General features: G+C 37.7%; 2 long non-coding RNA genes across 2 annotated transcripts; both read right to left on the bottom strand.

Annotated features, from left to right (window-relative positions):
* Positions 1 to 20,499: 20,499 nt before the first annotated feature.
* Positions 20,500 to 21,227, bottom strand: LOC126409247 (uncharacterized). The gene is made up of 3 exons (XR_007572105.1): positions 20,854 to 21,227; positions 20,718 to 20,777; positions 20,500 to 20,630 (listed from the first exon to the last, which is right to left on the bottom strand). It is a non-coding gene; the product is annotated as an uncharacterized LOC126409247 (long non-coding RNA).
* A 1,941-nt stretch (positions 21,228 to 23,168) lies between these two features.
* LOC116267749 (uncharacterized) lies at positions 23,169 to 24,688 on the bottom strand. Its single transcript, XR_004175664.2, has 3 exons — positions 24,558 to 24,688; positions 23,454 to 23,519; positions 23,169 to 23,301 (listed from the first exon to the last, which is right to left on the bottom strand). It is a non-coding gene; the product is annotated as an uncharacterized LOC116267749 (long non-coding RNA).
* Between the last annotated feature and the right edge of the window lie 2,412 nt (positions 24,689 to 27,100).

The raw sequence follows: 27,100 nt of genomic DNA, 5'->3' as shown, positions 1-27,100 counted from the left end.
CAAAGAGGTGAGGAAGAGAAGGCGCACACGGTTTGGGCTTTTGAAGTTCTGAGCGTTATCCTCTTTGAATGTACCGAACTGCCCTTCCCCACTAAGCTAATAATCAATCAATTAATTAATTGACCATGGGCAAAATATGTATGACGCTGGTCGAGTGGCTGGAATAATCGCCGGAAAGAGTGCAGCGGTGGATGCGGCCGGTGCTCAATTTACGGATTCTGGCTGTGGGCTGTAACTCAGCCGTCTCTCGCTCGATTGAACTCAAATTTGGCCAGGAAGAAGCTCTCTACTGGGCGATGTTAATGTTATAACCAGCTGAATTTCGTAGTTTCCTTCAGATTTCAATAGAAAGTTCCGCCCGCTCTTCTTGATTTCTCGGTCAAGCCGTGGGCTGTTTCTTGCACGAATTTGATGTCGGCTTGCTGGAATTCATCTCTGTTGCTTGGCGCCACAACCAGGGATTCGTTTGTGATCTGTTGGCACTCTGGTAGCCGATCTTTCACGTTGATCAGCCGGGCGTCACTTGCTACAGCCGATGCGAGATTCACCAGAACCACGGGTAAATCTGTTCTCTTGTAGCCTTCTCGAGACTTCAGCCGGCCTCTAATTCTCCTTTGTGTTTAAAGAGAATTGCACCTTGAGGAAGCTGACTTGCAGGTCGGGGTATTGCTAAGGTTGAAGTCGAGGAAGATGCCGCTGGTAGCAACTTCGCGTTCTTCTTCAATCTTTTATCCAATCGGCCTTGGAGACCGCTGGTTGTAATAAAGAAATTCCTGCCACGCTGGTTGAGGACGAGTGGAGAAGAGATCCAGCAGCCCGCTGGTTGAGGACGAGTGGAGAAAATGATTCACACTCGGGGAGAGGAGAGAGACTCTCAAACGAACTTCAATATTTCATTTCTCCAAAAGCATAAAGTTTCATACGATTACAAAGCATATATACTAGATAGTATCTCAGTTCTAAGTCTTACCGAGACGGTACAAAACATTAAAAGCAAAACAATACTAAAACATCTCAAACAGAGACGAAGCTAAAACATATGCAAAAGCAAACTAGAACTTAAGTAAATGAGCGTCGGCGATGACTCGTTGCGCTCGCTATCTGAATTCTCAGACTTGTAAGTCTGAGGGGTAACACGCCTAGGTTACGCCCAGGCTCTTCATCTTGTTAGCCTTGCGGCCGACACTTACCTTGGCTTACCTTAGGCTGCTCATGTCGAACTGGGTTGGGATGCGGCACTTGGCTTGGTCTGGTATAACCGGTCCTGGTCTTCTGTTCTGATCTGCCCCCCTTCGTCTTCTCTAGATGTTGACATCTCTGCCTCGTGTTAACATCCCCTAATCTATTGAAGCTCCTTTCGGTGTTTGCTATGTGTTGCCTGTACTTGACCATTGATGCTCCACCCACACCGCTCACTGTAGCACCTCCAAGTACTTTGCTAACTTCACTAAGCTCGCATTCTTTTGTCAGCACTTTCACGTCCCTGCGAGTCTTGGGAGACATTCTCCCTATGCTCCTGGCTGTCTATGCCAACACCTCCAACTCGGAGTTGACCTTCAAAGCTCAGCCCTTCTTGGCCGAGTGTCTCTTGGCACTGCCGACCTTGTGCACGCCTCTTTTCTTTGGCTGGTTTCCATCGTTGGCCATGCGCCGTGCCGTGGCCTCCTTTGGCCTTAGGCTCTCTTGCTCGGCAGCCGGCTTCCGACCTGCCTCGCCTAGTCTAAGGCCCATGTTAGGTGCCTTTGGTCTCGCCTCAGCCTCTCCCTCTGCCATCTCTGACAAAGTCAAAAGTAGGCACGCATCAGGTCCTGACTGGTAGCCCAATAAGAGGATGATCTCGAGCCGACTTGGATGATTCTTGAGTCAACTTACTAAGTTTGCTGACAATGGTTCAATGCACACTTCAGTTTGTTTTCGCTTTCTTGTTTTAACAAAAATCATGTACATGACAGCCCTTCAGCTTCATTTTTTTTTATTTATGTTTGACTTCTTTTTGTATTTGCAACTAATCGATGTTGAGATTTGTCTGTTTGACTTGTTTCTTCTGTTATAGATTTGGGTTCTTTATGGTGTTGTATGTATAATGGCAATGCTTGGGGTGTTTCATGATTATGGGGATCACTAGAAAGGCTTCATGAAGTGGACATCCTATTTAGTTTTTTGCTCTTTTCTTCATGGTGCTTTGTTTGGGAACTATAAATTTAGGATGAAACGAATATTCTTATCATTTCAACTTCTCAAGACAGCATTTCTAGAGAATTTAGAAGGACCACCCTCATTCTTATCTGATCTAACCAACCTGTCCCTTGAAAATCATATTCCCACTTAAATAGAAAACTAAATCTAATGATGTGACCAATTCTTGCCGAGAAGGGCAGGTTGGTGCTCAAGTGCAATGAATTGTTTTAGTAGATATAAAGTTGGCCAAAGGAGGTCCTTCAAACAAGTTTTTTGAGTTTTTTTACAATAAAAAGGTAGTGCTCCATTTTACTTAGGTGGTGGAGGGGCTTTGCAGACTTCCTTGGTTTGGAGTGAAACGTTGATGCACATAGCATCACCGTTCTCTCTTTCTATTGTGTTTTTGTTCTTGTTTCTTCAATGTTTCTATTATTTCTCAGTTTTTGTTTGTGTATTGTTTTGAAGTCATTCAATTTCCTAGAAGAAACAAACTGCCACCAGAAGGAGTATATGAAGGGGAAGAGAAAAAATATAGGGAAAAGATGTTGATGCTGATGTTGGATCATTTGTTCTATAATTGGTTTCTCTACTAAAACCACTTTGGGTGGTAACGTTCTCCTTTTCAGGGGCTATATTCATGAAATTTTGAACCAAGATATCATGATAATCGATGACTGCATAAGAAGTATGAACAAAATTAAAGAATTTAGCATCACCATCAAATGTGTGCCTCTATGGTTCTACACCAAACGTTGTTGTTATCCTCCTTAGTCTTTATGATGGGTGTAAAAGTAGAAGAATTTTGCCCATATATGAATACTGACACGTGATATATTCATCCCAATGCATGCTTATGTGGGAGTATTGAGGTGCATCAGTAGCTCCTCTTTCCCTTTCTTGTGGTAGCTCCTTGCAATTTACAATTACATCCATCAATTATGTAAACTCTACATATGCTTCTTTGTCCAAGATGATAAGAAACATTTGAAGAATGAAGACCTATACTGAAAGGTGCCTTCAGCCTAAGTGTCTTCATGCACTTGCTTAATAGACTGGATTGAGATATAGAGATTCTCTCGAGAAAAGATATAGAGAGATTGTGATCTCTTCTTTGTCCAAGATTGTTGGTTTTTTGTACTTGAATTTCTCATTTTCGAGTAGATCTAGAGATTGTGATCTCTCTTTGTGTGTGTGTGTGTGTCTATATATATATAAAATTAGTTGAACGTTTTACGAGAAAGGGTGACATTCAATAATTGTGAAAATTTCTGATTAGAGCATCCTCCAAAGTCTTGTTAAGGTACAAACAGACATGAAAGCTACAATCTGATTTTTTTCAATTATTTATTCAAGCACAAAAGTTCAAACTGAACATTGTCAAACCCAAAGTTATTCGTTCAATAAAAATATCTCTAAAAGTTGAACAAGATTACCACAATTAGAAGCATAGACTAGAGAAAGATATAAACATGTTTCTAAGTTTTTAAAGCCTCTATTTACATTTTAAAGCAACCTACTAAGCATGAGTAGCTAGAAGCTATTGGAATATGAAACTTTGAATGCAAAAAACCAAATAAGTTCCTTGCTTAAACAAATTGGTAGCATGACACTATAATCCTTTCATGACTACCACAAAGTGTTTTTTACCATCAATCAAGCAAAATGAATGAGTTTACAATAGCCTACCACCACATGCATACATTGAAAAGAGTTCTACATTACTCAATCATGTGATCTCATATCATGTGAACTCACAAGCTATTTTTCTTTCACTCTAATAATATGCAACCCCTCACTAATTGCACCCATGTAGCGGAAGCATCAAACTTTGCCCTTTTTTATAATTCAAAAACAATATTACAGCATGCACCCACATGACAAGTCGACATAATAAATTTCATAGTGATGGAAATCCCAAATACAACATATAGAACTGGCTAAAACAACATACTGTAGCAACAATAGTACATGTATAAAATTTCAATTATATTCACAAACAACTACTACCATTGAACATAAAGTGGATAATGCATGGTAACTCATAAAGTGTACATAATAAAAAAAACCTTTTTTATCGAAACAACAAACAATTGAATACCAAAAATTTAGCAAGATATGATGTTAAAAATATAATTGTTGATGACATTTTGCATAAGTGCACCCTACAGATTTCAAACAACTATAGTAAATATCATAAACTTTCAATATTTGTCATTCTTAGATAAACAAAATCAAAGTTCCAGCTTATCATGGCTCATTCCATTACATGAATGATGCAATCTTTGTTTTGCACTATCACCATGGTTGAAGTACTCCTGCATAATTGTGTAATTATAACAAAACTGATGGTTCACACATTACAAATATACAAATATAATACAACTTTACCTTGCTTTAATGTGTAGATTACATCTATTGCAATCACGTCCAAATCTCCAATTTGCACATTATCTCCTAATTCTACTTTTCTCAATTCTTGAAACAAATCACTTTACAGTCCTTTGGAGCTAACTGGTTTATGATCTAGCAATATTATCATGTTGGTCTTCGGCATTGCGGCAAATGTGCATTATATGCATCTCTTTACCTAATTATTTATCCTTAATCATCAATTCTTCTAAAACTGCTGACAAATCTTCAAACACATCTACTACTTTCCCATAACATGTATCATTTGATAATGTTTCACTAACAAATTTATTTGCCTTCATTTGAAGAAATTTCTTCTTTACTAATAAAGAGAACTATACCATTTGGCATTGTTTGGGAAGTTGAACCACACTTTTGAACATGTGTAGCATGTTTTCTCCATCTTTTAAGTAATAAGTAGGAGGTAGACCATTTATTCAGTTTGCATTTTAATTTTGTAAGCATATGAAGGTAAACAATACCCATTGATTCTCATAATTTGCATGGATAACTTGACAATTTTAACAACTACAATCAAATGAAATTGTATAATATTTATATACACCATCTGAACTACCATATGATGAATTGCTTATATTATATTCTCTCACCTCAAATGCATGTTCTTTGACCATGTATAAGCAACCTATGCAAGCCAAAAACTCTTTGGTGAGGTGTTTTCTAAATATTTTAGGAGTAAAGATGTCTCGAAAAAACAACTCTAGCAGTAATTGTGGACTTGAGAGATTGGTGGATTAAACTTCATTGTTAATCTTAAAGTCCTGCTCACTTTCTAGGTATAGTTGTTTGTTAACTACCTCTTCATATTTGACAACGAGTACACTAAGAGGTGTACATGAATTGACCTTATTCTTAAAATAGTTATTCATGTGTTCACTTCATTTGGTTGTAGACATTCCTACCATAAAAGTGTTTCTTGAACATGGTTCAACTCATCTATCTATTTCTTTCTATAAGCTTGTTGCTCATTTAATGGTTTCCAGCTGAGATATAAATTAATAATGTTTTTCCATTGATTTTCAAATTCTTGAACTATTTATGACTTGAAAAACCACACGTCCTACAAAAGTTGAAATTGACTATTCTATGTATATATTCCAATATATGTTGGTGTTTTTATAAATATATGTCAATTTACAACATCCATGTACAATGTCTGACATGACTTCTTTTACTATCGCCTTCATTGTGAGATCTTGGTAAGTAAAAAAATGACATTGGAGCTTTACCACTCAAAAAGTCACTTAATTTTTTTCTTTTTTCATCAATTAATAGTGTTCAACAAAAAAATTATGCTATGCCCGCAATGATTTACACCGGAAAATGACATAACATTTGTTTTCCATGTAAAGCGTATCAAATGTCACCACATCTCCAATGTAATAATAATCTTCATGGTTAATTGCATCTACCCAAAAACAATTTTTTATTTATCCAATGTCATCAATTTGAATGTTGAAATTAAATTACGGGCTTTCAACTTTTGTTTCTTGAAAATAGTTTATCATTGTCTAACTATTTTTTCCACAGTAAATATTCATAAGTTTATGAAGATACTTATGCAATGGTTGTTTACTAAATGAAACATATTCCATTCCACCAGCCTCACCAACAATGACATCCATGACTTTGATGGGCATATTTCAGATCCAGCCATGCAATCTGCTTCATCTTTTCAGGGGTGTGCATATCTTTTATTTCCTTATGAAAATTCATTTTGGACAGAAAATGCAAGTAGTGATTGTATGCATATTAAATATAATAAAATATATATGTGCACATCATTTGTTCCTATTTGACAAAAATTTGATAGACATCCATGTGTTGCAACCACATCTACTATTTGCATGTTCTTTTTTCTCAATGTCCTTTTTGTTTCTTGAAACCATTCTGCTTGCATGCAAACTATTTGTAATATATAACTTATCGCTTCTTTTTTGAATCAGGTATCCATGTATCAAAACTACCTACTCTTACATATATATTATAAAATTCATATGCCTTATTGATACTGTCGTGCTCCATTCCAACATATGAGACTAACTTATTGTCAATATTTGGAACTAATTTCATTCTCACAAGACAATGTTCAATAGCAACATTTAATGCCTCATTTGCTTTATCCACATTAATCTTTTCATCTTCTATCATATTATTAACATTTGAAATTATCATTTCATTGGCATTCTTCAAACTAACATCTCCACTTGTACTTATATACATGTCCAGCTTCCTTGCAACATTGAAATTTTTAGAGCTGCAATTGTTTATCTAATGATCTTTCCAGTGTAACAATGAAAATAAGTTGATAAATGTAATTTCAAAATCCAATGACAAAAAATAAAAGTACTTCTAACAAATATGACAAAAAAGCAAGTTTAGCAATCCATGAAAATTAGGGTTAAGTTATACAATCACATAGAAAAGTTGAAACACTACACTGGATTTTAATTTAGAATTGATTGATTTTATGCACTTCAAGTGAAAATGTGAATATGATAAATTTAGGCATTATGAACTGTCAACTTAACATATTTTGTATAATTGGACTTCCATCAATTCCATTGGCTTCAACTTTCATTAGATTGTCTATGGTCTAAGATGTCAAAATAACAAAAGGCAAACAAGCTACTAGGTTACTAGAATTTGGATATGGATTTCCTAGAAACAAGTTAGAGTATGATCTAAACAGGTAAGGGAGACCAAAAAGTAGGAAAAAGGAGAAAAAAGGTTTTGATAGGAAATGTTGATGGAAACAAAAAGTGAACACAGGAAAGATATACTAAAGCTCGGATTGGAATTGGATGCCATTGGCACATGTCATCCTTGAAAGGCCTGCCTAGCTTACAGCAATACCCAAGAACTTCCACGAATGAAAACCACGTCTTGACTATGATAGATTTTCCCAAAGTAATAGCATTTTCTTGCTTTGATATGTTACATTCATTAAACTTCCAAAGTGCAAAACATTAGGAAGAACTAAACAAATATAAGAATAAGGCTCTCTCTCTCTCTCTCTATATATATATATATATATATATATATATATATAGATATATATATATATATATATATATATATATATATATATATATATAAAAGGCTCATATTGGCACCCAATTCAACTAAATTGACCCTAAATAAACTGAATCAATGACCAAATTAACTAAAACAATATCAAAATTAACTGAATCAGCCTTGAATCGGTCAATTAGTGTTGAATGGTCGAATTGGCAGCCATATAAACCAAATTCACTGCTGAATTGGTCACTAAATCAGCTGAACAAGCCTAGAATTGGTTGTATAGGTCCCCACTTCGGCCTTGAACTGGTTAATATAGTGCCCAAACCAGTCTGACCATGTCTGAACCGATCAAATCTTACTCAATCGGCATCTAGCTTATGTGTGACATGTATCTGATTCATCCATGTTTGATGTGACATTCGTGTCAGACTAGTTGAATCACAGTCTGACTCGAAATTCATGTCTAACTTGCTGATTTGTGTGTTGGTATCACCTCATATTTTTCTAGAAAACTGCATTCCATTTTATTCAAACAATATTCTCAGTTATTTTAACCATATTTAATTTTGGACTTCGAGCTCAAACTCAACCCAAAACGTACTTCTAAATCCATACCCAATCTCAAATCTCGACCCTAGACCCAAGACAGACTTCTATACCTCGACTACTCGATCCAAAACAGACATCTAGTTCCATATTAGAATCCAAATGCAAGATTTAAATCTAAAATCCAATTTAAATCAAGATTTTGATCGAAATTCAAGTCGTAGATCTAAATGCACACTTTGATCTGAAATATGAAGCCAAAGTTTGTATTGATCCCTATGAATGAAATTAAGTCTAAACTAGGAAAACAGAGCCATAAAGTCACTCTCGCTTCCAAATTAGATCCAGAACCAAAATTTGGATCTAAATCAATAATTTCAACTCAAAATCCAAAGTCAAGGCCAAAATAACAAATTTCGATATGAATTGAGTGTCGTGCACGCATGCACAAACCTTCACATTGTTTTTCATCTCAATCTTGCACCAAAAGCTTTAAAAATATGTTTTGAGCTTAAACCACTGATCTAATCCTTGATTAGAGCCTCGAGCATCGACTAGAACGAATCAACGACCAAGTGACCCGATTCGGATCTAAAACGAGCCCAAAACCACCCAAAATGAAGTTGGCCCCATTTGTAACAAAAGACCATTTTGTCTTTTAAAATATACATTTTAGAAAAATGACTTTTTTTTATATGTGGGACCCCCTTGGAAGCTAGGGAGGCGAAAGCCAATCCTTATTGGCCCAAAACAAGCCAATAAGGGGGTGTTCACCCCCTCTCCCGCATGTCGTGCATCTTGCAGGCACCCTGGCCGAGTAGCACCCCTATCCTTGCTCATACACCCAAAGAGGTGTTCGCAAGGTTAAGAGCCAATCCCATTTAGTCAAGACCTATTTAAAAAAAAATTAAATAATTCAAAAAATACTTGAAATTTGCATAAAAAAGTTGTTAAATTAAAAAAAAAATCAAATTTTAAGTTTTGATTCCAAAACTCTCTATAAATACTCCCAAAATCTTCTCTCTTGGGCATGAGCTAACCCTTGGAAAACTTCTAGCGCTTTCTCATTTGAAGGCTTAAAGTTTTTCCCTGGCTCTCTCTTTTTATTTCTCTTTTCTTATCTTCTTCTTTTGTTTCTGCAACCTTAGGAGCAAGGTTCTCCAACTTCCACTCTTCAAGGGAGCACAAAGAGACCTCTGGATGACATTTTCATCATCTTAGAGTTTCACTCAAGGAAACTTTAGGATCATTTAGAGAAAGAGGTTCATTTCCTAAAAGCATTTTCATTAGTGGTATGTAGTCACCCTCTCAATTTCATTTTTTTCCATTTTCCTTTGCCATCTCTCTAAGGATCTCCTATTTGGAGTCAAGAGCTACTCTTGAGTGCACTGGAAACATGAGCAAAGAGAATAAAGTTTATTTCTCCATTTATTTTCGAAATATGCCTCTTTTATTTATTTGCTCATTAAATGTGTGCATTGTTTATGTTTGAGATGATGTTCATGCATAGTAGACTGATTTCTTTTATTAATATGCAAATGAACAGTAAGAATGAGTGGTTGAATTTGGATTGCTTTGTTATTATGTTGATTTTTAAGGTTGAGTTTTGTCCAATCTGAGAAAACCCCTTACAAATGTGTATATGTTAAAGTGCATGTTCATGACATTCTTATGCTTAGCATTTCTTTCAATCACCTGATTAGGGATTCCAATGATAGCTTTCTTACATTATTAACTTTTGATTTCATGTGTGTTTTATTTTCTTTCATACCTAATGGTGGGAGAAATAAATTTTATTATAATAGATGAAATGATTATTGTTTTATACTTATATGAAAATATTTGAAATCATGTTTTCAAAAGAATTTCAAAAATAAAAACTCTCTTCAATGAGGCCTTGGAGACTTAGCCTAGGCTCTTGCTTGAGCCCAAGTTCCTCTTTGACCTATATAGAAAAATCGAAGTTAGATATGCTCTAAGTTATCTCTTGATTTTAATTTTCGTAAATGCATATGCATATATACATGTTATATACGTATACATGCACATGAATACTTCTCTTTATCTTCCTCTCTCTATGATTTAACATATTCTTTCATACATTTTCATATATATATATACATACTCATAAATAAATAAATAAATATATATATATATACACAATCATAAATAAATATATGTATGTGTATTATACTTTCTCTCTCTGGAATCTCTCTCTCTTCAAGTTAATACCTCTTTATACAAACTTCTATATTTATTTATTTATTTATTTATTTCTCCATCTCTTAAAATCTTCTTCTCTCTCTTTCTTTTATAGGCCCCGTTTGATTGTCTGGATTTTTTTGAGGGGAAATTTTTTCAAGAAAATTTCTCCACAGTAAACTGAAAAGAGGGTAAAATTTCCTTTTTCTTGTTTCAAGCCATGTTTGATGGCCTGGAATTTTTCGGAAGGGTAAAAAATGCATGGTTTGATAGATAAGAAGATTTTTTTCATGGATAAATTTTTTGACTGTTAAAATTTCACGTAAAACTGAAGCTCTTTCACATAGAAATTTGAAACTCAAACATCCTGCTTATTGATTCATCTGCTGGTATAAATATGTTCAGGTAGTTGTATAAGGAAGAAGCTCAATACTGTTGAAGAGAAGGAAATGTGACTGAAATGGTACTGTTGAAGATACATCAAATTTGAACAAGCTCGATAGGTTGCATCACATAGGGATATTGACAGAGCAAACTGAAACAACACATGGTAATAATTTCCAGTGCAGTATAGCACTCACAGATGCAGCACCTCCATCATCTAACCCTCCCTGCAAAAGCAGATGATTAACAAATACATAGAGGAAGTAGGAACGTTGGTCTGACTGGCCTTAAGCTTCTAGGGATACTACACCGAATGTCCTGCAAAGCAAGAAAACATAGTAGCTCTCCACTATGCCGAATGTCTAGCATGCATACAATAAAAACAGGGAGCTATAGTAGCAGTCATCAACATTGGTCTACACTCACATTTTTCTTAAAAACATTGCATCATTGCATCCACCAAATCCAGCTGCAGAGAAGTAAGATCATGTCAAACGTCCAATTTAGCATTGATCAAGAACTTCAAAACAGGTATACCATATGACAGAATTAACAAAGTCATCAAGTTATTCAAAAAAACAAATCATTGAAAGAATAAAAGTTTCATGCCAACACCCTTTAATAGGAAATAGCATACAAGAATCTATAGAGATTAGCCTAAGCATAACCATGTATATGCAGTACTCCAATGTCGTAGAGGACAAATACAGATTTTACCCACAATTTAAGGCTCTTGTTGCACACGGAAGAAAACATTACCTGCATTAGAAAAGAAAACATTCCGATGTTGCACACAGAAGCTGATGCACCAAACTAAACAGAAAAATTTAGTGCTTCCAAAAGAGGAATGAGCACCTTTGCATCAACAGTACATATCCACAAAACAAAACACATTTTATAGGCGTACTTAACATAAAACTAAGTCAAATTTATACACTTTATTTGAAGACCAACAAACCATGTAATCACACTTCCTAAACATATCAATGTCCAACATAGTTTTTTGAGTCCATATTTCAGTTCAAGTACGAGAGAATAGTACCCATCTAGAACATGAGTTTAACGAGTACAGATCCAACAAAGAAAACACATAAGCACAAAACAAGTCATCCAAATTTTTTTGCTGCACTTCTGTTCAACAAACTTCATATCTTCTTGTTCTTGCCTATCAACACGCTTGCCATACTTCATGTTCATATACTCCGTCATGTGAAATTCTGCTGCTTCAAAGGTATCAAACGATCTAAAGATGGCACCCTTGTATCGATATACTAAAAGTTGGCATAACTCCTAACTATCATAAATGCCTCGTGACCTTCCTTCGAACATCACATAGAAATTTTGACCAGGCTTCATCTTTGTTGTCCTATTCAAAACAAAGTAGATGTCAAACATACATATGCAAGTATAATCAATTGATAAATGAACTTACTATTCAATTGATAATCTATAAACATTTGAGTCGTTATAGCTGCTTTCAAAGAATTGTTGCTTCTGTGCTTATGTGTTTGTCTTGCAATTTCCAGTTCATTTAAGAAAAAATTATCATTTCGAAGAAGCATCTTCATCATCAAATTGTTCAGCATTTGGATTGTGTTCAATTATGAAGTTGTATAATACACATGTAGCAAGAGCAATTTGAACTTGTTTTTTGAATGGATATTGAACTTGTATTTTCAATATTAGAAAACATCCTTTCAATATGTCGAAAATTTTTTCTGCTGCATTTCACAGTGAGCTTATGGTTGAATAATTATTTTGGAGTTTTAGGTGTGTGTGCCCCAGGTGCATTAAACTCAGACATATGATAACAATGCCCCCGATAAGGTGTTAGGAAACCAACAATGTTTGGATATCCCCCATCAGCAAGATAATATTTTCCCACAAGTGAAAACAAAATTTTAAAACTTTGTTAATTGCCTATAAAACGTATGCAATGTTTGGTGGAAGCACATACCTTCTGGCACAACAAATGGGTCGGTCGGATGATTAAGTTCATTGTATAATACTCTTGAGTCTATGACATTTCCTTCCATCCTACCAAGACATAGTGGAATCAAGTGTCAATCCAACTACAACCATGACATTTTGAGAGATGACTCCTTTTCTATTGCAAAATCTTGCGTGATATGATGCTAAAACTCATGCAGGTACATGGGTGCCATCAATCGCTCCTAAACAATCCTATATGCATATATGCAAGTTAGACATCTTGCATGTGTCAAGGTGAGATTAGGTTTATGAAATTACCTGAAAATATGGGAAGAACTGTTTAAATTGTTGAATACTACTTGGCATCTCATTGTTGGGCTGCCAGATGTAATCCTTACCCAATACACATACCGCTCGTAGGACAAGGTTGACCTATTTACTTATTCTTTGACCAGAATGTTAAAATGTATTCTGAGTGGCATGATTGTGTTCATTATGTCCAATGGTCAATAAAAATATTTCTACCTGTTCTTCTATGCTAATGTCATGAGCATCCTCTAATAAATTCCTAGTTCTTAGAGTATTACATAATGTCATATATGTGTGCCGATCCATACGAAATAAGTCCAGACAATTTCTAGGATGACCATGAAGCATGAGTTCAACAAAAGAAGGACAAACTTCTCTAAATGTATGAACAATCTTCCTAGTTTGAGGTAGCCGTCTTAACCAAAAAAAGATAAAGACGAACATAAATCGAATCAAATACGCTCTTGTTCTTCATCGTCATCAAACATGTCGATGTCAACCATTTCAACTAAACTGCATGATCCAAAATAACAAAAAATGTTGAAGAAGTTTTTGTCAAAAAAATGTACAAGCATGTTGAAAGAACTATTGAACTAGTTTGATGGAAATAACATCACCGACGTACAGAAGTAACAATCATTGCAAACATCATCAAAGAATAATGAACAATCAAGGAATGTTGGAATACATAAATTATACAAATAAAGAACCATTAAACAAATAATTGACAATCAACTCTTACCTATGAACCATAAAATTTACATGTCAACCTTGACACCCACTGTGAAGGTGAAAGGTTGACAAAGATCATGGGGTTGGTGCCCTCTGCTAACATGTCAATACTTATCACGTGTGTATCAGAATTTATTTGTCCAGTCTCAACCAACTCTTGAAGTATGTTGCAATAAGTGACAAACTGAACCCCTCTACATGCACGTGTCATGGTCTGCATATCATCAGCAATACCGTGCAACAAATTGTAATACTCTTCATCATAGTTGGACCTGGTCCTTTTGGTCCTACTTGTAGTCTTATTGGTTGTCATTGTGGGCTCTTGAGTTGTAGGACTTGTATCAAAATTTGCAAAGATTTCTTGACACAAAAATCTCTCAAATCAAAATGGTTTATATTATCAAATGATCCTTCAAAATTTATCATCCAAAAGTTTGAAACAATAAATCTTCAACATTATTTTTAAGCACCAGACCACATTTAAAATGGAAAAAATGTTTAAGTAAAAATAAAATGCATCATGAATAAGCATAGCTCTTGGATTGGTTACCACCGGTAAAGATGCTAGGAATAGCCAATATTCATACCGAATGGAGAGTCACTATTCTCTCTCACTTCAAAAATAAAACTTTATATTTTTGAAGCACTCCAAAACCAAAAAAAAAATTAGGATGCAAATATGTGTCTTCATGTCACATTCATGCATGTCATGTCTTACTCAAGTCTAGGCAATCAAACCACCAATTTGGTTTGTGAAAATTGACCAATTCAGTTTGGATCGAGCTAAACTGGCCAGTTCGATTGAATTCAAACTAGATAATAGCAGGTTTGATGTGTGCTATGTGACCTGTTTTGCTTCACACAATTGTGAGAGAGATTTGCCACATTGCCTTAATTTTTAGAAGTCATCATATCCAAACAGAAGGATAGACAACAAATTAGTTATTGAAGTCCCGTCTTAGGCACCACGAGTAACATATTAATTTGTAGGACGTTTAGGAAAAATCAGAAAAGGAAATTCCTTTATTTGATTTTGCAAGTTAGGGAATTTTCAATTTTGTTGGAATTTTTTGGTAGGTTGTTCTTAATGATCTTACCTTGTCTATTAGAGGTCAACATTTTGGATTGGCTCAACCAAGTCCTTACATTAGTTAGGTTTTTTTTTATATATTCCATATATGTTTTTAGTTTACAATTTTATTTAATGGCTAATGTTATTTACATTAGTGCCCGATGCCATAGGTCTTTCTTGTTAGTCACCTTTTCTTTTGGGGTTTCTCAGAAAGATTTGACCAGCTCATTAATTAGGTAGGTGGATAGGTGTTAGGCCCCGACCCTACTATGGCTGAAAGTGTTGTCGATGGCTTGTCTTACTCCCAAGATCCTAGGAGGTAGGCGTCTGATAAAACTGAGAAGTTAAGGTTTACAAATTTGAGCCCTGGTCAGATAGACACCCCAGCACAAATTCAACCCTTAGGACTGGTTACAAGTGAGGTTATCCCAACCTGGTTTCAGCCTACTACAAAAACTATGAGTTTGTCAGGCTAGTACAACCGCGATCGATACAAAAATTCACTCCTCACTCAGCCATTCATTCAAACCATACACACTCATCCTGTCATACAACCCTTAAGCAATGCAAACCACACCCTACACCCTTTAGGTGGTCAATGTAAGTTGGGATTGTGTCCTTAGCCAAGAGTGCTTTGGAAGAATTCCTACCGGCTATGGGCCTAGTAGGCGGGCTGAAAACAAATGCACCCTCCCCATTTCTATAGGGGGTTCTGATCTTACCTGCTGGGGCCAAACCCAGCACTCCTCGAAGCAAGTTACAGAGTATGAAAGTTCACAACTATAGCTGCCCCTCGGTATTCAGCAGACCTTCCGTCTCCTTTAGCTACACCTCCCATCCATAGCTAAATGGCCACTCCCGATTTACCTCGGCTCAAACAAGAACACGACAAATAAATGTTCTATTAAATCAGCAAGAGCTTAAGGCAAGAGGAGGAAATGTGTCACTCGATCTATAGTCAGCCCCAAGTTGATAGATGTTTGGGGAAAGCAATCACCGGTGAACGTCTTCTCCTCTTGAAATGCCCGGCGCGTTATAGCCGGCTGCTCCTTGCTTGTCCGGTCGTCCAATTTATCAAGTCTTTAAAAAAAATAGCAAATTTACTGTTAAAGCAATTATTAATAATGTGATTTGGTCAAGTGTAGAGAGTCGTCACCTGGGGACTGTTTAAACCCAGTCCTTGTAGTGAATAGGGGGAAGCTGTTGCTGGTAAGCACCGGCGAATGTAGGCGACTCTCTCGCACCAACTGTTGTGTCTGCGCTAGTCCTTGTAGTAAACCACGACCATTCTGCCACCAATACATCTCTCAAGGACACAAAATAGTAGTCACTAAATGATAAAAGTCAAATTCAAATATGGCCCAAGATAGAATGTGTCACCGGAATTCAAGTTGACCCCAAGCTGTGAACGACTTGGGGGAGGCAGTCGCCTGTTTGCCGGCAGTGTGATATATTCCAGTTATAGGATTCCGGCCCGACAATCCCTCCTTCCAAGTGCATTGGGCTAACTCCAGCAAGCCTCCTTTGATTTTGGTTGCTAATCTAGTCAATCTCTCCTTCGATGCCGATGGTTAGGCTTGGCAAGATCTCCCTCTAAATTAGGCGCACATGCTTGGCTCCATCTCCTTCCGACTTAGGTTGTGGATCTCCTTCCTCTTTTGGCACAGGGCCCCTTCCAGTTACACGTAGCAACTCCTCCTCCTATGTATTGATCTCATTCCTAATTTGAGGCAAGGTTTTCTTCCATCTCCTTCCGATGTGGTGCCTATCTCCTTCCGAGTTTGGTGCGATATCCTCGGCAATATCTCCTTCTATCTCCTTCCGATTTTGGCACACAATATCCTTCCGGATTGTGGTCAACAAACGCATGGCCAAGTCAAATTCCAAATAAGTAAATAATTCAAAACAAGTGGATAATTATGAAAGCATCACTGGATTTTATGGAAAACCCAAATCTAGAAATATTTTGGGGGCACGGTCGCCACTTGGTGGAATTCTCCTTGCTTGTTGCTGGTGTTCTACCGAACTCTGGCCGTGGTGAATTGTGCCGGTGAATAAACTCCAAATCGGTTGAAACTTGGACAGATTGAAATTAAGGCCCGGCCAATTCTCCTAGAGTGTACCCTGTCCTCATATCACCATCCGATCACCGGATTCTGGCGTCTGATCAAAAGTTGCAGTCTCGGTTCTTGGTTAAACCGAATATGATGAGGCGAATCCCGATCACCCGCCATTCTTTTTCTCCCTCCGATCTTCACCGTCCCCGTCGCCAAATGAATATTTGATCAATTAATAGGAAATGAACAAGGGCCGATGCACCAAGGCTCGATACCGGTTAGAAGAAGAACCGGTGTTTGATTACTGCCAGAATGGCAATCGGAAGCACCAGTTTTACACCTAAACCGCTTGATCGATCTTAATCTTCAATCGAGATTGAAATCGTCCGATCTACTTACACGTTAAACCGATCTAGTCGGAGTCGTGTGGGCGTCAGCAACGTTAGGTCAATCCGATTGGGATGTAGCCAAGTCCTCTATAGAAAGTACCAAGGAGAAACATATATTTAGCTGCGATTGAAGGCTTGCCGATGGTTGATGTACAGATTTGGAAGCCGCCGCTAGAGCCAGGGCATCGTCCTCCTCCTCTACGGTTCCCGATGGAATCCCAGCCTTTAAACTCCTTTGTGGTCGAGAAGAATGCACCGAGATCTACCGTCGAATGCCTTGGGTGGGAAAAATGCTGTCGGAATCCTTCGGTAGCGGCAACGGACCGCCGCTCCTCTGGAAAATCCGGCAATAGAACTCACGAAAGTGAGTTTTCGGGTGTAGTGCCAAGATGGCCACGCCACTTAGGACAAAATTCCACATGGGAGAAGAAACTTCAAAACTTTCATTAATCTCCGAATGTTCAGGGTTTACACGATCTTAGCTTTTATATGGCTAGACCGAACCGGTTCAAACACTGTCTCGAGATGAGACGATACAAGAAGAAAGAACCAAAACAAAGAACAAGAAAACCGATACAAGAAATAAACTTGGACCGAGCGCTTGGCTCGCACCTGCCCAGGCTGCACCTGAGCTCGTCCTTGTTCTGTTGAAAAGGGAAAGTGGGTTCCTGCCTGCACTTGCCTAGGTTCGCCCTAGGCTGCTGAAGAAGATCTGACCTGCCCTTGACCCGACCCTGTCTCTTCTACTGAACCAACTAGGCGCTGTCCACCTTGGTCCCATGCTGAGCCTTCACCTGGTCGCGTGCTGAGTCCAAACCCGACTCCTCCTTCACACTCGCTTTTAGCCTCATTTTGAATCTGCCCATGCTCCTAAACTAGCCCACCTCGGGTGTTAGCCTCATTTTGTTTTTTGTTGCTCGACAACTCACTCACCTTTGGTCTCTCGTGTGTAGTCTCTCTCGACGCTCGTCGACCACCTTTAGCTGCTCCTCGGTAGCATCGTCGACATCCATCGGCAATTCTCGGCACTCGGTGGGAAAGATAACCTCACTAAGCGCTAATCCCCACCTATCTGTGAACTCAACATCGCCTTTGGCCCCTCCTTCATCTGAGTTCTCGGCCAAGCTTGGCAGGCCTTGGCTGCCGTCGGCGGTGCTGTCGGCATGCGTCGGCCGAGTGCTAGGCTGGCTCGTAACAGTAGGTAAGATCCTATGCCAGCTAGAGGAATTATCTGTGCCGACCTTCGAGTAAGGGTGGGCATCGGGCCGGGCCAGTGAGCCTGGCCCGGGCCCGGCCCGATAGCCCGAGTCTCGGCCCGGCCCGATAGCCCGGGTCTCGGCCCGGCCCGGCCCATTTGAAATTAAAAATTATTTTTGTAATTATAAAATATTTTTTAAAATATAAAATGTATTTAATAATACTAAATATATATTTTTAAAACAAAAAAATTAAAAAAATAAATTTTTAATGTAAACGTGCCGGGCCGGCTGCCGTCGGGCCGACCTATCGGGCCCGGGCCCGGCCCAAGCCCAGGCCCAATCGGGCCGGGCCGGCGGCGGCCCGGCCAGTTGCCTAGGCCTACCTTTGAGGAGTTTCTAGAAAAGTGTCTCACATAGAAATAATTTAAATTAATTAATATGACTTAGGATAACTAATTAGAAATGGCATCCAAGGTGGACAAGACCTGGGTCCCACCCAAGGACTTAGACTTTGATTAAAAGTAGTTACACTAATTAATTAGCATAGTATAACGTACAATATATGGCATAATGCTAACATAATGTACTGTACACTAACATGGTCTATACCAGCTAACGTGTCAAACTCATTGTCTTGTGTCTCAGATCGAATAATGTCATATTTCAGTGTTTAGTTGTGCGTGTCGTGACCCTCACCTGCCGCATTACACATGCATTCTCATCAATTAATGCATATATAAAAAGTCATTCTTTAGTAGTTAGGTTCATGCATACGATGTCTCTATCTATCATGGTCATGCATGATGCATGTCATCTCATGCTCATATCATGGCAAGGTCACACAGGTGCATACAACATGTCATACAATTTAGGTGCCATTCATTTCATAGCATTCCTATGCATATATGTAGTAATCATGGCTCCAATCTAATATTAACGTTCTTCTATTTTCCAGGAAGAGTTGGGTAGGGTTAGCAAGGTCAGTTATGTCATTGGATGTGTTTCTTTAGTAGGGGTGGGTATCATGCCAGGCCGGGCCGGCCCAACCCGTTTAGACCCGGCCCAGGTCGGCCCGTCGGGCCCAAACCTGGGCCTGGGCCCGGCCCGATAATATTGACGGGCCGGGCCGGGCCGGGTACCGGGCCAGGTCCACCATACCAAGGCCCAGCCCGGCCCGTTTTGCCGGGCCGTCGGGCCGGGTCGGGCCTTGAAAAAAATGCGATATCAAGCTTGGTTTTTCATAAACAGAAATATCAGGCAGTGAACTCTGATTGAGAAATTTATAGAGCTACTGGATATTCAGACTTCAGAACAGTCACCAAAGGCAATTAAATAACCTTAATTTACCCAAAAAAGGTAACCTAAATAACCTGACTTGTGGGGTCTAGGGAAGGAAACTTCTCCATTTCTCAAGCAGTAAAAGAAAAAAGAGACACCAGGATAAAACAAAAAACATATAAATTAATTTCAAGATTAGCACAAACAACCAGAACTTAAAGTTCTGGAAAAATGGAAAGAAAAAGCTGCATAGTGTAACATCTGTTTGATCCGTTATACAAATTATATATTTCCATTAACGAGGATATCACCTGTAAAACACCAAGCCAACGTATATGCCTTATGTCGACCCCATAAGTCAAATTATTAAGCCCATGAAAGTATCCACCTAAAATCAAACATATATCACTAAGTAGTTAGCCTTCTGTGTAGCAGCAGGTTTGTTTGATACATTCTGCATGTCATTTATATGCCAGCTGAGTTGCAGAAAATAACACATAGAATAAGGAAACCAGTGTGCAACAAAAAAAGTAACAGAAGCATAACTCGTAGCCTAACCAATAAACTGAATGAAATAACTAGCTCTAGCTAGATCTCTTCCATAAAAACTTTCAGTACAACATAACAATGTCACCCTTGATGTATAATAAAGGAGAACACACGTGTTTGTTAACAAACATAGAAAAACCATGAAATACACCCTATCAAACATCGATGTATAGATCCTGTAAACGGCAATAATGTTCAACATAGTTTAAGTTTGACATGAACTTCAAGACTTTGCACAAGATATTATACATAGATGTCACACCCATATCTGAGAGCAACAAAAAAATGCAAAGAAATGATAACGTCAGTCGTCAGTAGAGAATTCATGGTTGTAGCTTGAAATGTCCACCTGCAATTTAACATGAAAAAGAAATGGTAATAAAAATTAACATGTGCTTGTCAACATAGAATACAAAACATTAATTACAAAAATTACCATAATAAGCATGCACTCGATTAACATTCCTCGTCATAATGGTGCTCTGCATCATGAGAACTGTAACAAAGACACTTATTAATTTAAGCACACTATTAAGTTAATATGTATAAACTATGAAGCATGAACATCTTACCTTTTACACAAGTTGCTTGCATCACGAATCCAGCTTTGTGTGCAGATTAATGACTCTACATTTTCGGGAGTAGTTGAACATCGATAATCATTAATAATTCTTCCCGATGTACTGAATGCAGATTCTGAAGCAACTGTAGATACAGGAATAGCTAACACATCTCGAGCCATCATTGCTAGAATTTTATATTTGCTTTCATTTGCCTTCCACCAAGATAATATGTTGAACTCTACAGTAGGTGAAATTTCTTCCATTGGATCTAGCAAATATTTGTCTAGATCTGTGTGAACCACTACAGGAGATATAGAGTTGACATATGCTTTAAACCCATATCTAGACACACTTTTATACTCTTCCATTGCAATCACGGTACTAGTGGATGCATTGGCCCTTCCTATTTACACATGTCACTATCCTCATACATATTTCTGTACTCAGCATACAATTTATGAAGAGTGCTCTCTATAATTCCACATTTCACTATTGCATCAGGTTTATCTAAATTGCTAAGCAAATACTTCAAGTATGACAACTTGAACCTAGGATCCAAAATAACTGCAATTGCAAAGAGAATATTGTAGCCCTTAAAGTATTTGTCAAATTTTTCTTGCATTTTGCATGCCAATGCCCTTATATGTTCATTTGATGCTCCACGATGCCTATACAAATGCTTATAGAAGACCTTTAAGAACTGACATAAATCTGATGCATGAAACGACTCATCCTCAGAAGGCAAACATGTATAACTAGGATCATACGATGCCAAATATTGAAAGACATCTTTGAATAATAATGCATCTCTCAACATTATAAATGTAGAATTCCATCGAGTATGAACATCAAAGTTTAAACCTTTTTTCTCATCCAAACCCATTGTCTTTACACATTCTTTGAAAGCATGTAGTCGTTTTGGTGATCTCCTTATATATTTGACACTGTCACGAACTTTTGAAATTGTATCATCCATATCATTCATACCATCTTTAACTATCAGATTTATGATATGTGCACCACAACGAATATGAAAGTACTCCCTTCTCAATGGAAATGAAATATTATTTTTCCTTTCTATGGTCCTTGTCAACAAACTTATTCCACTATCATTTGTTGAATAATTATCAGCAGTGACAGAAAACAACTTCAAATGAATTACCCACTTAGTAGTAATGCACTCCAACACAGATTCACATATGCAAATTGCATTATGTGGTGGAGGCACATGTATATAATTAAGTATGTGAGAGTGCAATTGCCAATCTGTATCAATATAAGAGGCTGTCAAGCATAAGAACCCTAACGTCTATTGTGAGGACCACATATCAAATGTCAATGATATCCGTTGCACTTGGTTATTTACAAGTTCTTGATATCTCTTTTTTTCAGCCAAGAACATTGACTGTACCTCTTTTGTAAGTGTTCTCCTAAAAATTGGCACAAACCTTGGATTTAAAAGCTTTAGAAGATCGTTAAGATATTCATATTATGCAATACTGAAAGGAAGTGCATACATTATTGCCAACTTAGCCAAACCTTTTCTTATACTGTCCATATCAAGTTTGTGTAGACTTAAATTTGAGGCTCCAGATTCACCAACTCCAAATGACAACATTTTTTGTTTTCCATCAAGTATTTGTTTTCTGACACATGTATCTCTATGTCATTTTAAGTGGCTCGTACCACTGCTACTTTGTGCAGTAAATCGTTCACCACAATGTTTGCATTTCGCCCACTCTTTTCCATTAAATTCTACTAATTTGAAGTCATTCTATACTATCGAAGTTCTTTTTCTCTTGGATTGAACATCTTTTTCAGTACATGTAAAAGATTCATCTTCCTCTACATCTGCCATCGGACGATATTCTTCATCCCCAATGTTAGATGACATGACTTACTATTTGAATGATATCCGAACAACCTAAACATAGAGTCATAGGGAAACCAATTACAAAAATTCTCACAAGTTTCATAGACATGCATCAAAAAACTGTGGCAGATTCACTTCATAAGAAGAGAAATGCAATTGAAAACTTATGACCTTGTGGACTACCAAAAGGATGGACATATTATAGGACAACCGACATCTGAAAAGACTTTAGCAATCAAACCATGTACAACAGTACATGTGACTAGAGGCAGGTCATCACATTAGAGAAAAAGTTCCATGAACTAGGTTCAGCATATAATAAGATACTAATTTCCAGTTTACTCACAATGACACATAAAGTTAGTTAAAGATGCTACTTAAATCATAAACTCAGAAGCACGGTAGCCTTGACATAGATACTAATATAAGAAGACCTTATATTTCATTCATCATACAATATAAATGTTAAAAATGAGATTAACTTTCCTCCAATACATTACTTCTCCAACCTGATAAGGTAGGGAAAAAACTGGAAAGAGTTCAAGAAGATTGACAAAAAGTGTTGTTCCTTAAACAGCCATGCTCTGCAAGTTAAAATGGTTCATCCAAAGAGATGGCATAAACAATTAGATTACAATAACCAAAGATCATGGGACAAAAACCAGTAAAACTATTGATGGTTTGATAATTGACACTATTTTAGGCCCTCAAAACTAAATGAATGAAATAATTTTACCTCAGTGGAATGAGATGGTGTTCCAAGCAGCACCAGCAACTTCTTTTGGAATGAGTTTCCAGAAACCTGCAATATCACCTATTAGGTAGGTATAAATGATAGCAAAATTGAACTTGAGTTATTGAACATATATGTGCATGTGTGTGCTTCTCGAGATACAGAAAAATATATATGCAAGTCTGCGCTTCAATTGAGAAGGGAGATCAATTTCATCAAATAATAATGTAATAGATGAGATCAACAGGAACATGCTGTAAAAACATGAATTCCAAACTTAGAAAACCATGATCCTGGACAAGCTGCAGCCTCCACCCCTCTCTTCAACTTTTTGAATCAGAAAATAAAATGAAAAGGAGAGGAAGATTCAGTAGTAACAGTAATCATCAAATGACAGAAGAGAGTGGACATTGTATAGCAGAAAAGCCATTAAGATTAAGATGTTTAATCATGAACCATATTATGGCTGAACAAGCAACTTGTGCAACTATATGGAATTGTATGTATCGGTTTCACTCATTTTGTATTTCTGAGATGTGCATGTTTTCTAGGAAGGCCATAGTCAGAATTTTACATGACATCAATTTCTTCTATTTGCTCGTAAATGTGGAGTTTTAAACAAAGGCACCATAATGATGTCAGAAAATGACTTCAATTCGACTTTCAGACCAAATAAATCATTGACTGTGCAGCTCGTTGCAAGTATTGGCATTGTTCTATGCTGTTTCTTTCCCATATGTTTCACATTTTTATCTTAAAAAGTATCATTGGAAACAAGTTTTTCCCACAACCAAACAAAAAGACCAACCGGTGGGCATCAGCCATCATCACCTCTGAAACATGCCCTCTTGGCCTCTTATTGAATCCTGCAATTGACACTGATTGGTAAAACAGGATTACTGATATGGAAGTAAGTCACGTCACAGCCAACTATAGAACGATCATCACTGATATGAAAGGATACAAAGATACAAAGAGTGACGAGAGAATGACCAAGCCCTAACTAAGTTTTGCAACTTGCAAGAGCAGCGTGTACCCCCAATCTAGGCGAAAGGCAATAACCCCCAATCCCCCATTATCCCTGTATCGTGTAAGAGCAGCATGTACCTTCAAAAGGGCGACAGTGGACCAGTGGCGGAGCGGCGAAGGGCGACGGTGGCCCAGTGGTGGTCTGGTGGAGTGGAGACAGTGGCGGTGGTGGACTGGCTGAGTGGCTGGGTATCAGGGGCTCAGGTATCGACTGTGGCTCTGCGGCTCTGCGAGTCTGCCTCCCTCGAATCCTCGATGGACGATGGAAAACAGGAAAAGGAAAACCGAAAGCGAAAAGGGGAAAATGTGAAAGTGAAACAAGGGGAGCCGCGCGGGAAGATTGTTGACCTAATTTCCTAATGGGCCGTCGGGCCGGGCCGGGCCAGAGAAGTGATAACCAGGCCCGGCCCGTTAAGATCTCGGGCCGGGACGGGCTCACTAAAGTTTGGCCCGATAACCAAATTCCTCAGCCCAAACCCGGCCCGTACTGGGCCGGGCCGGCCCAGCGGCGTCCCGGCCCGTACTGGGCCGGGCCGGCCCAGCGGCGTCCCGGCCCGACGCCCAGGCCTCTTCTTTAGTGCTGTCTCTGTTGTTTTGATGTTAAATAAGATATTAGGTAAATTAGTTAATGTTTGTTAACTCTTGTGTTAGTCATTGCATAGGTTTACACCTGCTAGCATGCAAATGGACTTATAAAAGTAATTTTGACTTAGTAAAAACCAGAATTTGCACTATTTTAAAAATTCAATTTCATAGGGCAATTGAGTGAGTTTCGATCTAAAAGTTTTAATGGTATAAAGTTCTTTATGTATATTCTAGGTAGAACAATTTTTCTGGAAATTGAATATCAGCAAGTTTAGTTTTAATGAACATTTTGCCCTCTAGCTTTTTGGAACCTGTTTTTCTTATTGTTTTCCACATTAAAATGTCTTATATCTTTTAAAATACAAATTATTTTCGAGTTCTACAAAATGGATCAGATTTCTGAGTATGTCAGCTTTCAAACGGACTCTTTTTCACTAAAGTTTTGGTACTCTGAACCCTCTAATTTAGGCAAATTACATAAATCTGTCTTGTAAAATTTGGACTGCATCTACAAGGTATTTCAGTCATTTTTTCATATTATTATTATTATTATTATTCTTTTTTTGCGATTTATTAACTTTGTTTTGTTTTCAGGGTTTGGAGCTTTACTCCCATGGTCGGTGTTCCAAATATAGCAAAAAGCACAAGTTGAACACTGGAGTGAAGTTCTCAGCAACAGTTTTAGGAATTTAGTCTTTTTTAATCTAGAATTTTATTTTCTTTGATTGATTGAATGTTCCACATGTTTCATTGGTGATTATCTTTCTATGAAGATTTATTCAGTCAATTAATAAAGTTAGTTGGAAATCAAATTATTAAACCCCGTTTCTCGGTGGATCGACCCGTACTCACCATCATAGCGGAGTTCGGTAAATTATTATGGTGTCTATTCTCAATTATTTCGCAACCAAAATTACATTTATAAAAGGGATTTCAATGGAAAAACACATCAATGGTCAACTTGTCTTTGGTGTCTTGCAACTGTTCTCATGCCACATGCACCAAAAACAAATTGACATATTACTCTATGTGTGCATGCATGCGTGTTATATATATATATATATATATATATAAAGAGAGAGAGAGAGAGAGTTATTGCATTGGTTGCCTCACTAGCACTATAGAACTGCATGACATTTACTCTTAATAGGGATCAAAATTCCTTGTCTAATAAGTCTTGGCCTTTAATAGGAGATTTCTTGTATTAATTGATTCTTCTGCAAATGCCTCTCTTTTGCAAAGCCAAAACACTTGGAGATGTTAGAGCGCATCTAGTCACCACCATGGACTATAAAGAAATACATGTCTCCAACCATTGTCCAATATTCTGAAAGCCTACTTTTGTACTCAAAAATGATGTTGCACCAGCAAAATTAAAGAAATAATCAACCTTTGTGGACAAAAGACTTAGAAATGGGCTTTCGTTAAGTTTTTCATGATTTGCAGATAAAAACTTCAGAACGGTTTAAGGAATGACTCTCTCTGACCAAGCTTGATTGTTGGCTTGTTCCTTGTCTTGTCAGCTAAAGCCATTGCCCCTCTTGTTGAGCCTTCGGACGTTTTACTTCCGATGAAGACGGGCTGGGGGGATACCCCTTCCATTAAACAGGAAAAGAATACAAAAATGAAACATATGTCCCCCCAAAAAAAAAAAAAACAGAACCTCTGAGACTCTGATGGCCGTCTGCTCCTTGAGCAGAGATATGCACTCTCTGAAACAAAGACATTACACACATGAACATTTAATGCAAAGTTCAATAAGGGATAAGGGAACCTATTATTAGAGCTATACAAGAATCGCCGCAGATGCCAGTTCGAGAGCGAACTTTTAGCAACGCTACACCAAGATGGATTTGACGAAACACAAGATGTAAAACTTTGGCTTCAAGATGATCCTTGAAATTCCTTCTCGTCATCTGCTCTTTAATAAATGGACGCTCCCCTAACCATAATATCTCAGCACAAAGTTTAAAACCATACGAAACATTAAACACCACTTCAGCTATGCAGCCCAACATATCCTTGATTTTCTAGTG

The sequence above is a fragment of the Nymphaea colorata genome, chromosome 14 (genome assembly GCF_008831285.2).
Source record: "Nymphaea colorata isolate Beijing-Zhang1983 chromosome 14, ASM883128v2, whole genome shotgun sequence".
NCBI lineage: Eukaryota > Viridiplantae > Streptophyta > Magnoliopsida > Nymphaeales > Nymphaeaceae > Nymphaea > Nymphaea colorata.
Note: the sequence above shows the minus strand (reverse complement) of the source record. Positions and strands in the feature narration are given on the sequence as shown.